Raw genomic sequence first — 16,442 nt, forward strand, 5'->3', positions numbered from 1 at the left:
GACTCTTTCTGCTGGTTTTGTATTTTATTTGGCAATGGGGCTTCACTGCCCTTTTAGAATTTGAATTTATTTTTTTTCCACAGCTCTCAGATGCCTCTAGGTTGTGAAGGTTTTGTAAATAAAAATGTATTTTTGTTATATGAACTCATTTCAAGCAAGCTTTGTGTTGTAGAAAAGACTTGTGGCATTCTTTCCTGTGCATACTGAAGGCAGTGACTAAAAAATCGCCAATTGAAATAGCACTGTATAACCTAAAGGTTAGTCATCTTTGGGATTAAAACTTGCAGTTGCTTTATAGATTCCTTGTCAGGCAGATTTCTAGCCATCCAGCCACGTGTAAAAGGAGGCTACTGATAGCTGCAAAATTTTGCATCTGCAAAGCTCAGTCCCATTGGTGACTACAACAACCACAGCCTGCAGATCAAAATGATTTTGATACCTGTTGTCCTGTTGTCAGCTAGCCAACGAGCTCGGTGCATTCCCATGTTTGTATTACAAGCACTGCACTAGAGGTGCTGAGCAGGGACTAGTGCTGTTCACACCTCTAATAGGAAACACAGGCTGCTGCACAGAGCTACTAATCCTAAAACACGATGATAGATTGCAGGTGACTCCATGTAACAGATGGGAGTGGAGTATAAGGTAAGAGTGAGCTGGTCACGTTCAAGTTATTAAACAACCTAATACCAAGCTGCCTGGCTGCTGAAACAAAATTTACACAAGCAGTGAGTGACTTGGGCTTGGAAAAAATGGGTGGCTGAGTGGTTTAGGAGTTTGCCTGTGTTAACCTTGCATTTGGAAACATTTGTTTGGTGGTTCTGTTATGTAATTTGTGTCACATGGAGAATCCCCTCAGTCCGGGTTGGTGGATTTAGGCTTCTGACTTCCAGCATAGTCACAGATGTGCGGATGGCTGAATGCTCCACTGAAGCCTGCTTATGTATTTCTTCTTCGTGACTTATCTTTTCTCCCACTTTTAAATGGTTTTTGCTCTCAGCTACTCCATTTTCGAATATACAAAATCAATCATCTTTGATTTTAAACCTATGCCAGTGTGATCCTCCTCTTGAAATAGATCCATCTGGCTCAATAAGTTTTCATTCAACGGCAAATTAATTCTGGAATGGAAGGGGCTTTTATAATGCTTCGTATCCAATGGGGCTATGTGTAAAACCTTTTGTTTTCTGAAAGAGTCAGATAGGTACGGTTGCCATATTCACAAGCCTACAAAACCCCAAGTCAGGCTGCAGAGAGCCCTCTCTGGGTTCAGAGAATCAAGAATTTCTCCTGTGACTCATTCTGAACCTGACCTGCAGAATAACTGGATCCTGTCTCCCTCTTTCTGTTACGCATTAAAAAATTCGCCAAGTGAATGTTTAAAGTGAATGACAAATGTTTAAAGTCTTTCTTGCACAGTATGAAGAGCAAAGAGAAGATGTACAGAAATTGGAGAGAAATGTTCTTGAGAAAACAAAGACATGGGGTAACTTTGAAGCTAGGGTGGTACAGGCTGGCATGCCAGCACAGGCTGAGCGGTGCAGCCTCAGAGAAGGTGCAGATCAGTGCAGAGGGCATTTCTGCACGTTATAGCACTTGGTGTTTAGGCATCTCTCAGCATCTCATTATGCTGACAAGAAGCTAGAGGAAGAATGCTGTTGTCTTAGATCCAACATTGAGATCCAGCATTCCAAAACACTGGAGACTGTGGAAGAATGAAAATGGTGAAATACTTTGTGAAATGTGTATTAAAATTATCGATGAAGTGAATGTGGGATTGGTGAACTGGAATCCGGGTCTGTGCGTGAGTTCTGCTGGGACTGCTGTTGCCCTAAGGAGAGGTGGAGCTTTCTTGCAGCACAGCATACAACAGGTTGCTTCGGTAAAGTCCAGAACAGTTTTTTGTCACTGAACTGGAAGAAGATGCCTCTGAACTCCTTTATGGGTAATATTGCATGCCTACTTTATTGGTAATATTGCACGTCTACGGCTTTTCTGTGCCAGACATGAACATCGGTGCATATGGTTGTGGAAGTAGAAGCTGATTATTTTCAAAAGTATTGCCATGTACTGATCTGACAAATACCCTGTTTGATAAAATGTTTTGTTTGATATGCTGCTGCTGAGGGCATGTGGATTTGGGAACATACCTTGCTTTATATTCTTTTCAAAGCTGGGGAGAGGTGGGGGACACAAGAAGCACTCCTACTATAAATAGTCAGATTACTTTCTTAATAAATGCCAGAGGAAGGAAGCAGAGTTGTATGGAGTGCTGTGTGTCCTATCATTACGGTGCTTCACCACTGTCTCTCTCCCTTCCTAGGGAAAAAGTGCTAATTTAGTGAATCGAGCATTTCCATGTGAATTTTCCTTACCGTGGTATCTTTACAGGGAAAGTGGTTTTAAATGGGGTTACAGTCATACCTCGTTATTTCATCGAGTCCCCAGTCTGTGGCCAAAAAGCATGCTCTTTTATCTCGTAACCTGCTTCTCATCATCGCCTCTAAGACCTGACAAGAGGCATGTGTGAGCTCGTGGAGACAGGAACTGGGAGCTAAAGGAGAAGCTCCAGAGCTAACCTTTGAGAAAATATTTAGAGCTGTTGAAACACAAGACTCATGCTAGGGAGACCTGGGCTTCATTTCCTGCTGTGCCTTTGCTTTGCTCTGTAGCTGTGGTGCCAGCTCACCTCTCTGCTCTTTTTCTTCCCGTCCCCATATCTACTTAGCTGGGGGGGTCTGAGTCCACACTAATCTGCGCAGTGTCTTACCTAGCGGTGGTGTTCATCAGTGGGATAAATAACAGCCAGACGTCCAACAGACCTAAACATCCTGTAATTACTGTAACTAACCCTCAGAATAAGCACTTAGTTCCTTGAGCAGCAAAACCAAGAAAGCTGATTTTTGGGGGGCTGATGACCTGGATGTGAATTCTTGGGGGGGTCTCTTACAACTCTGATAGGTCTCTTGTATTTGAGCTTTCACTAAACCTCTTCTCTCCGTGGGGACATTTAAATTCTGCTTTCTTCCCAGATGTCTACTTCTGTGACACTTGCAGAAATGTGATTTTTGGAGACCTCTGACTGTCTGCCAAGCTTTGGCTGAAATTAGACCTAGTCCTCAAATTCTAACGAGCAGAGGTGTGGGAAGGGTATGAGAGAGGGAATATTGGTAGACAAATGCAGACAGCATTATCCCACAAACTGGTTTTCCTTAGCAAATTGGGCTAAAATTTGTATCAGTGACAAATAGGATTTTTTCTCATTTAAGCACAAAGATAAAAATCAAGTCCTTAGATTTTAAAGGAACCAAATGCCACTTGCTCTGTTAATTGGAGATATGTTAATGTAAACATATTTTCCTGTTTTCCTGCTTACTTAGGTAAATAACTACAGCAACATGAGACTAAACCCGCATTGCAGGAGAACCTCTTTTATTTTCAGTTTCCTGAAATGGCAGATGTGGGTCCCACCAGCCTGTCTCATCACCTTTCAGTAGTGACTGAAGGATTCAAATATGCAAGGATCAGGGAAAATGATGCTGTGTTGCTCTCTGCTAGGTAGAGTGAAACATGCCCTGCTGCTCTCCTCCTCAGATAACCTTCCATGGCCCAGGGGGCTCAGCATGGTCTTCCACTGGGTGCTGGAAAGCTCTTTCTGCTCATAGGAAGTGTGCCTTTGCCCTGAAGTTTAAGCAGAACCGTTTGATGCATCTGCTTTGTGTCCTTGAGCAGCAAGTGTGTCCGAACTGTAGGCTCAGACCTCCATTTTCTGCAATTCAGATATTTTGCTCTGGTTCATACCTGTCTCTTCACTGAAGGATCTTCTCCTGTATAAAGGCACCTTATATCCCTGTCTTCACTTCTTTCTTTACCGTGTAATTTAGCATCTCATAATGTAACTATAAATACAAACCTGAGACACTGCGGGGACAGGAAAGTTCATTCTTTTATGGAGTTCCTGTGGAAAGAAAAGTGTGGAGAAAAAATGAGGCTCCGAAAATTTGAATTTCTTTTTACATAGCCTTTGTGTAAACCAGATAAGTACTGTTGCAGTCAGTGCAATTAGGGAGGTAGACTGGAGAAGCCTGACCCACACTTTCTAGAACTCAGCCATGAACTTACATGTGGTCTGAAGCTTATATGCATGTGATGGCTTTAAACATGCCCTGTAGGTGGATCAAAGTAGCCTGCGCTTGCCAAATGCACTCCCTTTGCCAAGCAAAGCCCACTTTGTCTTGGAGTAAGTTTGTCAGGGCCGAAGCAAGCTGTAGGTCACAGTCAATTCATAAAAATCCCAACATGCAATGAAGCCAATCTTGTTCATAATGAATTGGGTATTACAGCAATGCTGTTTTTTAAAGTGCCTGTAAGAATGGATTGTAGCTTTCCCACTCCTGGAAGTCTGAGTAAATTTATCTTTATATCAACAATAAACCAGAAAGGGCAGAAATCAAACTATTCAATGTTTTTATTACTGCTTTTAAATAAAACACTGAGCCAATATTTTGCTTTAACATTGCATCCTTATTTTCTCAATTTTATTGACAAATGCTATTTATTCTAATTTTTCCTTTTGTTTGCAAAACTATCTCCTACTTTGATTTACTTTCTCCAGACAGTACAGTACCTAATTCTTTGTATTTTTTGCCACTAAATTCCTAATTAATTATGTGCAATACCAAGGCACTTCAAAACCAAGTATGATTCTCATCATTGTGGACTCCTTCTACTCCTACCCCCCTGCAAAAAGGACAGAATCGGACACTCAGTTGTGGCACATCCTGTAATAGATCTGCTATAAATGTGGTTGCCAATTTATCTCACCATTGAGGACCCTCTGAATTGGAATGGTCTTCATCCATGGTAGCCATAAATTGTTGATTTTTAAGCATTTTGGTTTAGATGCTGAGTCCTGGTCTGTGTTTTTGCTGTTTTAGATGTGTCCTGTGTTTGTTTTTGGACTGACCTCTCCTGCTGGTAGAAAATTAAATCAAATGTGTATTAAGAAGTTGATGGAAGGAAGCACTGGAGCCTAGCGTTGACAAGCAAGGCACAGCTGTAGTGTATGTTGACATGAGATACAAAAATAAAAGTGAAGGAACAGGAGGAAAAGCAAAGATGTAGGTCCTTTTTCAAACCAAGTTTCTGAGCTAAACTCCATGAATGGTCACAAAGATATGCCTGAAAAAGAAGCAAACATAATTCAAGAAAAATACACATATCTACAGATGTAAAATAGGTAGGCTGTCAGGCAAATGACTGTGTTTTGAAGCCAGCTGTCAGTATTGCTGTGTAATGATGCAAAGGAAAAGTATGCCACCTGTAAAGAGCCTGCACAACGATATCACAGTCAAAGGAAAATGGAGGAATTAACGCTCTCTCTGGCTCCCATCAAAACCAGTATCCAAATTACCTGATTTTCAAGAGTGGGAAAGTTTCTCTGAAGGGATCTGATGGAAGTATTTACAACCTCATGTCCTTAGTGGCAGCTGATCTCTCCTGTCATCTGTTCCCAAGGAGGAATGCCTGATAATCAGGGTGAGAGGCAGCAGATTGAGAACCAGTGCTGCTCTGACAAAACTGGGGAGCTTTTCAGGTCATTTGATTCCCTCATTGTTGTAAAAGACACCAGATGATCACAGAAACATAGAACTGTAGAATGGTTTGGGTTGGAAGGGGCCTTAAAGCTCATCTAATTCTAGCTCCAGGGAGAGCAGTGGATGTAGCCAGCAGGTCTGTAGGCGTTGCGTTGTCTCTTTAACGTCGTTGCATTGCCATAGGTGGACTTGGTGACTAATTTCACAGTTGTGGAAAATTGAGATCCTACTTTGAAGCATAATGTGATTTTTGAGTTCCAGTAGCGACCATGGCTGGATTTAATGCTGTCATTCTCCACTGTGTAAAATGGGTAGAACAACAGGGAGCTTTTCAGTCATGCAAATGGCAAGTGTTGTATGCAACTTTGTTATTGGGAAAGCTGTCTGTGCGATTATGTTAGTTTAATTTAATAGCAGGCTGTTTAGGTAAATGACTGGGGAGGCATATGAATGTCTGCAAATAATGTGGACAATGATTGCAAAATGATGCTGCAGGAGATGGGCTTGTCTGGGCCTTGTCAGCAGCTCACCAAACATCCTTGAGCAGGGAGAGAAGTGTCTTGCTTAGTCTTGGACACAATCCCTCTGAGACACAGCATGTGCCTGGATGAAACCAGGGCTGAAAGGAATTAATTTAGCAGGCTTGGCAGTATCAGATGTGATGCAGCTTTTGATTAGATTAGCCTTTAATATCAGCACAATGGAACCTACAGTAAGATAAGCCTACATAGGACCTAAAGTCTGATTTATTTTTTTTTTAAGATTCCTTGTATTTAAAGATAATTGCTTCCTTACGTATCCCAGACCTGTGGGATTTACTGCTATAGTTAAGCTGGCCCAAAAATGGGCCAGTCAGGGATTTCTCACCCAAAATAATGGCAGAAATTAAAAGGGTATTTTTGATGTTTAAAGAGGTGCAGTCAGCTCTACAGGTACAAGAAAACGTCACTGCATCCAGTGCCAGCTTTGGGCTCCATCCCCAGTCCTTGTGTCTGAATTCCCTTCCTGCATTCACCTGCCACTTCCATTCCCTACCTCTGAGTCACACAAGCAAACTGCTTGTTTTTTTAAAAAGATCTTTTGCTCATTTATGGAATGAAAGCCCCTTAGCTTGGCTAGGAGCAGGCTTATTCCTGAAGCTAATTAAACTGTCCCAAAGTTTTAGCTCATGTCCCTTGGGGCTTTCAGTAGAAACCCCTTTCCCTTTCTCCAGAGTGGTTTTGTTATTGTGTTAATAATCATTTTCCCCAGGAGTTGTCACCTCTGTTTCCCTGAAAAAATTAAAGCAAATTTAATATATTGATACAGATGATCCATTTCATGTGAGTCAGTGACACTCTGACCGTGACAGTGCCAGAGAATTCATTGCTGCAGGAGGCCATTGAATCCAGTATTAGTGGCCAGGTTTTTAAAGGGAGCTGGGTAGTTTTAATCCCCATTTCTACCTGTCTGAGTTAAGATAATGAGGGTAATCTAATATTATGCTTCAGGGCTTTAGTTACATGCCTATGGGGTTCAGAAGAGAACTCTGCTTCCAGGGACTGAGCAGAGTTTAATTGGCCAAGTGCTTTATGATTTGTGTTTCGCTTCCTCTGAAGCCTCAGGTATTGACTGCTGCCAGAGGCCAGATACCAAACGACACTCAGATTTTGTTTCCTTTTAATATCAATGGGCTGCCAGGCAGCTACCCCAGTGTTTCAGCCCCCATTTTCATAACTCCAGATTTATGCCATCACCAGAGGAGGAGTTTTCTGGCTTTCCTCCAAAGCCCTGAAGAAAAAATCCATTTTATGTATTTCACCAGCACAAGCCACAAATCAGCTGGGATTTTAAAACTTCTAGAATAATCTTGGTATCTGTTATTTATTTAAAGAAAGCAAACTGATCTTTCTCTGTGAATGATCTTTTTGATCATTAAAATTAAAATATATATTAAAAAATCATAATCACTGATATTTAACTTAGAATTTTGCATACAGGATGGGGTCATGTTTTCTTTTTTTTTTACTCAAAATTTAAGTTTAGAAATATATCACATATCTCTCCCTTGTTTAAGGATTTCTGCTCTTTAGAAATTGATTTTACTTATATCGAGGCTCTAACAAAACTCTGGCATCTCCCTTACTATCTATCAGTTTGGGATCGACATCCTACCTCACAAATGGGCTTTTATCTTCATCTCCAGTGTCTGAGTAGCTCCTATTTCTTGGTCTTTCCAGTCATCAATCTGTTTATCTCCTCCTGAATTATCTGCTGTAATTAGAATACATTTTCTCCTCTCAGGGGGAAACTAGCTCCAAATGAGTATTCTATAAAAGCAATTACTTTTGATATTAGATATCTGTACATAAAAACACAGTATTTCTTCCAATTAAAAAGGACTAATGAATTCTGTGCCCAGAGAGGAGTAGTCTATGCAGTGCTACTGTTTCTGCTGAGCCAGTGAACAAAAAATGAGGCTTGTAAAAGGCTGCCCAGTCACTTCATCCCTCCACCTCAGTAGTCTTCTCAAAGAAAAATGTCTTACAGGATTGTCAGTCACCTGTGGACAAAGGTTGAGAAACAATTTTTAGGCTTCCATTTGAACAGAAAGAACAGCCTGGAAACAAGAGGTCAAAGTACAAAAACACTGTCACCTCCTAGTTCCTAGGCCAAAAAAGTTGTAGAGTAAGAGCTTCAGCTTTGTAAGAAGTTATTGTACTTTTTCCTTTTCAAACCATCAGCCATGGGATACTGTTTGTCTTCTCTGTGCTGCATCTTCAGAGGTACTTGGAGCTGATACTAGATACTAGGGGACATAAATCTTTCAAGCAAGGAAGCAGCAAACTTGATTACAACTATAAAAAATGAGACTGTGTTTTGGATTTCAGATAAATGGAAGTGCTGGAGCCATTTAAATTGGATAGAGTTTTGTTCTTTACTCTCCTCTTTGTAAAAAGTTCAAGCTGGTGTCCCTGTGGAGTGTGATTTGTTGAATGTTTCTGTATGTAAAACTAAATCACATTCACCTACATCATTCATCCTAGTTCAGAAAGTAAGCACCTTTGTTATAGACAAAATTCAGATCAGTTCCCTGGGCAGCAAATCTTAGATATTAGGTAGGCTTGTTGAGAGATGGTGTCAGAAGAAACTGATTTGGGATATGGAAAGTTGGGAGATGCAGTAAGTAAGTAAGTAAGGGCCAGACTCTGTTTAACATTTAGATAGAGCCAGACACTACTGACTCCTCACGATGCATACTGCTCCTTACAAAGTTGACTGAAATAGTTCTAATGGTGAAATAGTTTCAAAGATGACTTCCTTCTGGATACTGTTTATCCATGTGCTTGCAACTGCACAATGGTTTACTTTTCCAGGTTTAATTTTGATGCACTGAGCTGCAAATACATTTACCAGTTTCTTTATTTCTTTGGGACAAAACAATTTTTGGATATTCTCCCAAATGATAATTTCAGAGAGCCACTCTTTAGCTATGATCATTTCTTCATTAACCAGGGCTTGTGCGATACTGGTTGGAGCCAATGAAAGAAGCAGATAGATGTTCTTGGCAAATTTTGACATGGATCCCTTTGGCAAAAATGAAGTGTACAGCATGGGAGATGAGATAAAAGAAAGCACAGGCTATAAAACTTGTTCAGCATTTTGGCAGAGTTAGGGTGCTGTTACAGGATGGCGAAGAGAAAAATACCATTCTGTATGTGATGCCAGTATGAGATCCCATAGCGTTAGCATCTGCAAACCTCACAGGAAATCGCTGCATGGAAGATGCTTCAGTTTTTGCTGGAGTTGGATACTGAAAGAAACTGAGGGAGGCTCCTTTCTTAATTTCCATACTAACCACGATAGGCCATCACTGTTCTTGGTTTCTGGCTCTGCCACCATATCTTGTGCTGAGGAGATCCTTAACCTTTTAACACCTCCTTTCTGCCCAAGGATGGGGAGGATGACTTCTTGCAGCCTCAAGGAGCATTGAGAGTCCATCCTCAATAGTGTTTGGAAAACATTATGACATTTCACTGACGGTTACAAAAGAGCTCCAAGTACTGTCTGTATAGTGGAAGCTGCTTTGTATTTAGTAGCCCAGCGAAAGGGCGTGTGAGCCAACCCAACCTTGTGCAAAACCATTGTCTTGGAGCACTTCAAGTGCTGAAGTATCCAAGATAGAAAGTTTTGTTTTGTTTTGTTTTAATTTCCAAAAAAAAGAGAGATTTTTCTGGTACTGAATCTAAAGTCCAAAATCTGCCTCACTTGGAATGTGGTGGATAACCATAGTTAGTGCCTTTTATTCAGAGATTTCAAAGCATTTTGTGCAAGTAGCTATTGCTGCCATTGTGTATCTTCTATATGTCCCTTCTTTTTCAAAGCGTCTGTCTGGAGGGATGTATCTGCCCAATTTGGATTTGAGACAAACTCGTGGCACCTTTTCCCTTGGCTGTAGCAAATGTGCCCAGCACAACCTTGTTCATCCCCCACAGGATGTCTTCTGTAGCACCCAGCCTGGGCAACGTGTTCAGTTGGGCATCAGACCAGATCATCCCTGCACTGTGCTGGGTGTATGTGTGAAGGAAGGCACTGTTTACATGATCGAGCCTTTCTCTGATTTAAACATGGCATTTTGGAAACCATTTTCCTCATAGTTATTTTTAGGGCTCACTAAAATGGAGCTATAAACATCAAGACAACTAATGAGCTGAACCTGGTCTCGACTCTATGAACCTTTTTACTTTCACTCAAAAGATAAAACTGGAAATGCTAAAAGTCAGCTTTGTCAATCTGTGTAGAGTTACTATTGCTCCTGATTTTTTTTTTAATTTTTTTTTTTACTGTTCTTTGTTAAACAAGCATCTAAAGATTTTTATTGCCTTCCATGGTATGCAGGCAGGTTTTCAAGTGAGAAATCAGAGCTGGAAAAGGAAAGATACAACTGTTATGTCGATGAGTTTTGTGTTTCCTGTTTAAAAGAGAAGTGTTTTGGGAGTTGCAGGTAAAACTACTGGGTGACTGTGCCAGGTTTTTTTTAGAAGGATATGGTTTATTACCTCTTTTTAATGTGCTAGGAGCCAACATAGTTTTCAGGATCTATTCTAGAGTGTAGCTGGTCAAAATGAAGAGTAGGTAAAGGGCCACAGGTGCTGAAAGGGAAGGTGACCCTGCCAGAAGTGGCAGGAGGGCCAGGAAAAAGCTCCGAACAGCTCTGTGCTATTGTGAATGTGGGCATGTAATTATTCTCAGTTGCTTATCTTTATTTTGAATTGGAAAAAGGTTAATTATGTCTGAGAACCTTGTCTGAACCTGATTTACAGCTGCCCGTAATTGTGTTGCAAAAATATATATACATATTAAAAAAAAAAAGACTAAAATAGTCTAAAATGTAGTTTGATCTTGCTTTTGCCGTAGTTTCTCACGTAAATCTCTTCAGTAATTTTCCCATTGTGTCAGGATTTATGGTGAAAAATAGAAGGTCTCTTTTCTTCCTAGAAAATTATGCATCCTGCAGAGTAATTAATCTAGTTAAGAAACTAAGACTGGTTCATTCTGCTCTCCATTCTCCCAGCAATTTCTGTCATATACAGAAATCTCTGCAGTGAGAACAATAAATTTGAAATGAATGACAGACACTAATTATTTCTGACCTCATTGTCATCTGCGGCATTGAACTGGGTATGAGTGATACCAGTGTACTGGCTGTAGATCTTCTCGGTCTAAAAATTTAACGAAAAGGCAGCTTTAAAAATAGCAGTTCATTGGGCACTGCTAGTGTTGTTCCCTCTCTCCCCTCTCTGCCCATCATAGTTTCAGAGCTGACTCAGCTGGCAGTGGGATTGCTGTCAATCCTTTGCCCTGACAAGAGCTGCCCCATAACACTGGCAGCACCATGGACGTATCCTGCTCTCAGCGGCTTCGCAGGCTGGAAGGAATAGGAGAAATTCACACTGGAGAAATGGGTGCTAGTTACAGCCACAGGGAGACAAGTCAAATATAAGAGGAGGATCTGGAAGTCTGCAGCAAGCTTTAAAAGAAGAAGAAAATGGAGAAGATTTCCTGTCTGATCTGCTTGGGTTAAAACCCAGATATATGCTGGAAATTGAACCAGAGGCACTTCCCCATCTATCTTTTTTAGGTTTTGTGCTCCCTATCATTGTAGGACCTGAACACCCAACATATAAAATCAATAGCAATTGTCTCTCTGCCCAGCAGCAGTATTTCCAGAAATGTATCCTTTTCCCTGTTGTTCCAGTAGGTGAGACCATTGGGAATGAATTCTCCCATGGGCATCCCTGAAGGCTGCCTGGGTTTTCACTGAGCAGAAAAAAAAACAAGCCCCAAGGCACAAATGACTTGCTCTTTGCTGGCTCCCTGTCTTTGGCAACTGACCTATGCAGCCTGTGGGAGCATGGTTGTAGAGTGTTCTGCTCCTCCATGCCCTCCTGGGTTTCCTTCCCACATTCTGCCCCCTGGAAGGTCTCTGAGGAGATGGTTCTGCTCAGTGGCCCCAAACCATGGAGCATGCGAGGGGTGAGGTCCAGCAGATGTGCTGGAAGGGGTCTTATCTACCAGCAGCCTCTGCCTCAACCAAACCCATGGACACTGCTTCCCATCACCTTTCTCCTGATCCCCTCTCTTAGGATATTTCTTTGAGAACATGCTGCTGAGCTGATACCCCTTTCTATTTATTTATTTTACCTTCAAAAAAGGCTGACCAGTGCAGGTGAATGTGTTTATGGGGTTTAGGGTGTTATGATCTTGACTTAGGTAGCCATAGGGTAAAGCACTCTATCGAGGAGACACTTGCTGAAACAACAGGCAACCTTTTGAGAACAAAAATGCTATGCAGATGTTATTGTATGGGAGAGCCATATCGTGTCTAGCTGACCATCCAAGCATTGAATAACATTGCCTGTAATTGCTGCATTTAACACACACACACATTTATAAATTATGCTGTATGCATTGTTCCTAAGAACTTCTGGAGACAATGTAGTGCTTTTCTTGCAGAATGGAGCAACACAATATAATTTGTATAGTTGCTGCCATATCAATGTTAGTGTTTTGCTATAATAATTGCAGGTCAGTTAGGCTAAAATTTGGGTAATAGAATGGGGAAGAAAACTCAGCAATGTGTTCTGAGAGCAAGTCAGATGACGACTTTTTCCTAGAAGAAATCAGATTAGCAGCATGAAGAGCTAGAATATCAGATTTAGGAGTGAAGTAATTGTCATTATGTGTGGTTTGGAAGGCTATCTAGCTATTTCTCTCATTCGCAATTTGCAAGCGAGCTGCTTGATGCTCCCTGTGTGTTGAAAGTTTCATTCCCCTCTTCCTTGTGCCTTAAAGATGCAAGCATTTTGTTCTGTAAACTGCAGGAATAGGTAGCATGAAGAATGAAGTTTTCAACTACTGGAATTAAATCATTGCTTGAAGTCAAACAAGCATGCCACATCTTGGAGTCCCTTTTATCAAAGCAGGTCAGTTAACTTCAATGAAGTCATCTTCAATTTGCTTTGATGTAACATCAGAACCCAGCCCAGATGATTCTAAATGATCAGCAAATAAATTTCCACATTGCAGTCTTTCAAGGACATAGGCTTAATGAAGTATCTAGTTTTCTGGATTCTTTAGCTTCTGAAGTGCCTAATTTGACTCCCTTTTAATAAGGCTTGTTTGCACTTCGGGGGCTGGGGAAGAACTGCTGACTTTTCCTGGCAACTGAGCCCTGTTTAAATACCACATGTAAGATGAGTAAAACGGTGGCGTGCAGCATCTCTATTTTCCATTAGTGTTGTAAATCTAAGACTGTGTTATGCAGGAAGATGAGGCTTCTGTGGTTTTCCTTTTGGGAGAGGAGAGATTTGGAGTCTCAGACATGTCATTTCTGTAATTACTTGAGTAAGGACTAGTTGTCAGGCCAGGGATGGCAACCTTAGACACTTCTCTTCTAAGGGAAGTAATGTTAAACACTAAAGCTAGTCAAATTGCCAAATGTCCTCTCATCCTAAAGTGGAGCAAAAGGGAGAAACATTATAATTTCCCTCAAAATGAAGCTCCCTAAAATACTTTCAGAAATATTTAGAAATATTTGGTGTCTTAAAGTGTTTCTTTTCATAAGGTCAGAGGAGTTCTGTTATTTGAAATCAGTAACTAACACAGCTCTTGAAGAGTTAGTCATGTTTCAGCACAAACCATGCCTGTCTGTTCCTTTGCTCTTCAGGCAGAAAATTGTTTTATTAGAGGAGTCACAGCCCTTAAATACTCAAAATATCATGATACCCATTTTTTGCTTACAGCTTCCTCCTTTGCACAACCCAGTTGGAGACAAGATTATATCAATTCCAAATTGTAAGCCTCCCTTGTGCTAGTTTCTCTCTGTCCCTGCAGAATGCAGAAATATAATACCAGCTACAGGTTGATCACTAACATTACCCTAGTTAATTTATGATGATTGCTGAAATCAACAATGGGAGGTTCTCAGAAATTTTCAAACCATTTTTACTGGAAGAAAGATTCATAAGGTACATTTCTACAGAGAAATGTGAGCAATAAAAAAAAAGAATAGTTTGGAATGCATGAAGTAAGTCTGTTCAATTTTCAGGGGGAAAATACTGATTTTTCAAGATATCATATTGAGTTAACATTAATCATTCAGAGTATGAGCTCTTGGTGTGTTTATGCATTAATGGCAAACTGTAGGTATCATAATATTTATAATAATTAAAACAGAGCCTGTCAGGACTCTGCACCAGAGGATTACAACCAGTATCATAAGTCCTGGCCATATTCAGCATGCTCAGTTGTGGCTCCTAGTAAGCAGTGATTCAACGCAGTGCTGTGATTTGGATTGGTCTCTGAGTGAACTGCTGCCAGTGTATTTAGCAGCAAACTGTGACTCATGAGCTAGCGCTCATGGTCAGAGGTCTGGCTCAACTCTGTTTCTCCTGAGAAAGGAGAAATCAGGCTTTCAGGTGGGCTACGGTCAGTCTAAGATCACAAGACTCTTACCCCCCTCTGCTTTTGCACAGAGGAGGAGCGTGGCTGAGCCAAGTATGCAAAGACTTTCCAAATGCTTTTGCAAATACCTCAAGACAATTCCCTCATTTCAAGAGTAGCGTAGTGCAATTAATTAAAATTATATAGATATCTGACATAATCATCATAAACTTTGTAAACTTTTAGCTTTTTTTTTTTTTTTTTTTGATCTTCTGCATTAGGTCCAAAATGTCTGAGTTTTAGTGGTTTATGTTGTTAATTCTGTGTGATTTATTTTATTTTATTTTTTTTACCAAAAGGGTGATGAGTCAGCATAGTTGCTGTGCTGGGACTCCACCCAGTCCCTCTGAACTGATATCTTGCATTCTTCTTGTTCATTTTGTGACTGTATACAAACAGTTTCCTGCTTGTCTTTTGGGTTAGCTCTGTGCATTACTGGGGTAAAATGTGGTTGGGAGAGGAAGGCAGCCTACATGGGCTGGGAGGAAGAGTAGTGACTAAACAGTGGGAGGGCTCTGTTTTGCATTACCAAACACTGGGGGATGAGTTCTCAAAGGTGGTCTGAGATCACAGTTTGGCACTGAGACTGACTGAAGAGTAGAGCTGTCTACTGATGCGACAATCCCTTGCCTTGAGTGTACCTCTCATTTTTACTGGCATTTTGTTTCACTTACAGCTTTGAAGAGGTTAATTGGTGACTAAACATCAGCAGCTCAATCCCAGTGGCTTGGTCTGCTCTCTTTGTGTGTCCCAGCAAAACTAAACCTTGTAACAAGATTCGGTTATAAAGCTTCATCTTTCCACTTTCCTGTCACGGCTGGGTAGCCTATGGGGTTTCTGCTCATCATGCTCTGCTTGATCTCACTTGCTAGTGACACCTGGAGCTCACCTCCCACACACCCCTGTAATGAGACCATGGCTGCATGAGCTCCTTGTTTTCCTTTCTTTTCAACAATTCACTAGGCTTGAATGCTTACAGCTGTCTGAATTTTTCAAAAGCTTGGCCATGGCAAGGATAGTTTTCTGTAGGGCTCCCTTTTTTTCCTTCTTCCCTCCTTTCTTGTCCTGCTAAGACTCATGATTCACTCTGAGACAGTTGAGCATTTCAGTGTATGGTGATGTGAAACACAAAGAAGGCATCAAAGGCACCAATACAAGATGTCCCAGCTTGGGATCACTGCAGTATGATGTATGTATGTTAGTAGGGAATGCCTGAAATTCAGTACCAAATTTCCTAAGTACTGCAGGTATTTGGTCCTTTTATGTTAAGGCAGACTCTTTTTAGTATTTCATTTAACCCTAGCGTTAAATGAAATGCTTTTCTCATAAGCATCTAAAATAGAAAATGCTAACTTTACACTCTCAAACCACTAATGAGCCACTGTTCTTCTGTCCTTCTGTGGTTAAGCAGGGATGATGATGGGGCTTTAACAAGTGAGGACAGTGTTAGCAATGAGATGCAAGATAAATTCCTGTGTGAGGGGCTAAATTGTCACAGACCTTATTGTGACTTGGAGGAGCCATTTTCAGCTTTGTGCTGTCTTGTTTGTCTGTTGCTAGCAAATGTTGACAGTTTTTCTTTTCTCTGCCCTTCTCTCCTCAATTTAATTATTTATTTGAAACATTAATGTATTCATTTTGAAAAATTCTTAATTTGGAAAATGGTGAGCAGGTCAAACTCTAATTGCTTTGTTCTGCATTGCAAATGATTTGGAGGATATTTACACATTTCAGTATGGTATCCCGAAGACTATTATAAATAACTTTTTAGCTTATAATGACTTGTTGATAGTCAGCCTTTTGGGAAGAAAAGCATTGACATTAAACATAGGGTATTTGAGGAACTTATTTTTCAGAATTCAG

The 16,442-nt window shown here is 40.7% G+C and overlaps 1 protein-coding gene and 1 long non-coding RNA gene across 21 annotated transcripts in view; both read left to right on the forward strand.

Annotated features, from left to right (window-relative positions):
- Nucleotides 1-16,442, forward strand: part of GALNT9 (polypeptide N-acetylgalactosaminyltransferase 9) — a 428,403-nt gene that overhangs the window by 291,943 nt on the left and 120,018 nt on the right. Inside the window, exon 1 of one of the 16 annotated variants that reach the window (XM_068653705.1) lies at nt 15,613-15,768. The exons of the other annotated variants lie outside the window; for them this stretch is intronic. The gene's annotated coding sequence lies outside the window, so the exon portion shown is untranslated. Of the gene's footprint in view, nt 1-15,612; nt 15,769-16,442 lie in introns of those variants that run through there. 16 annotated transcript variants of the gene reach the window in all.
- Nucleotides 1-16,442, forward strand: part of LOC137841129 (uncharacterized) — a 357,202-nt gene that overhangs the window by 122,527 nt on the left and 218,233 nt on the right. The window lies entirely within an intron of this gene.

Source organism: Anas acuta, chromosome 17, assembly GCF_963932015.1.
Source record: "Anas acuta chromosome 17, bAnaAcu1.1, whole genome shotgun sequence".
In the NCBI taxonomy this organism is placed as follows: domain Eukaryota; kingdom Metazoa; phylum Chordata; class Aves; order Anseriformes; family Anatidae; genus Anas; species Anas acuta.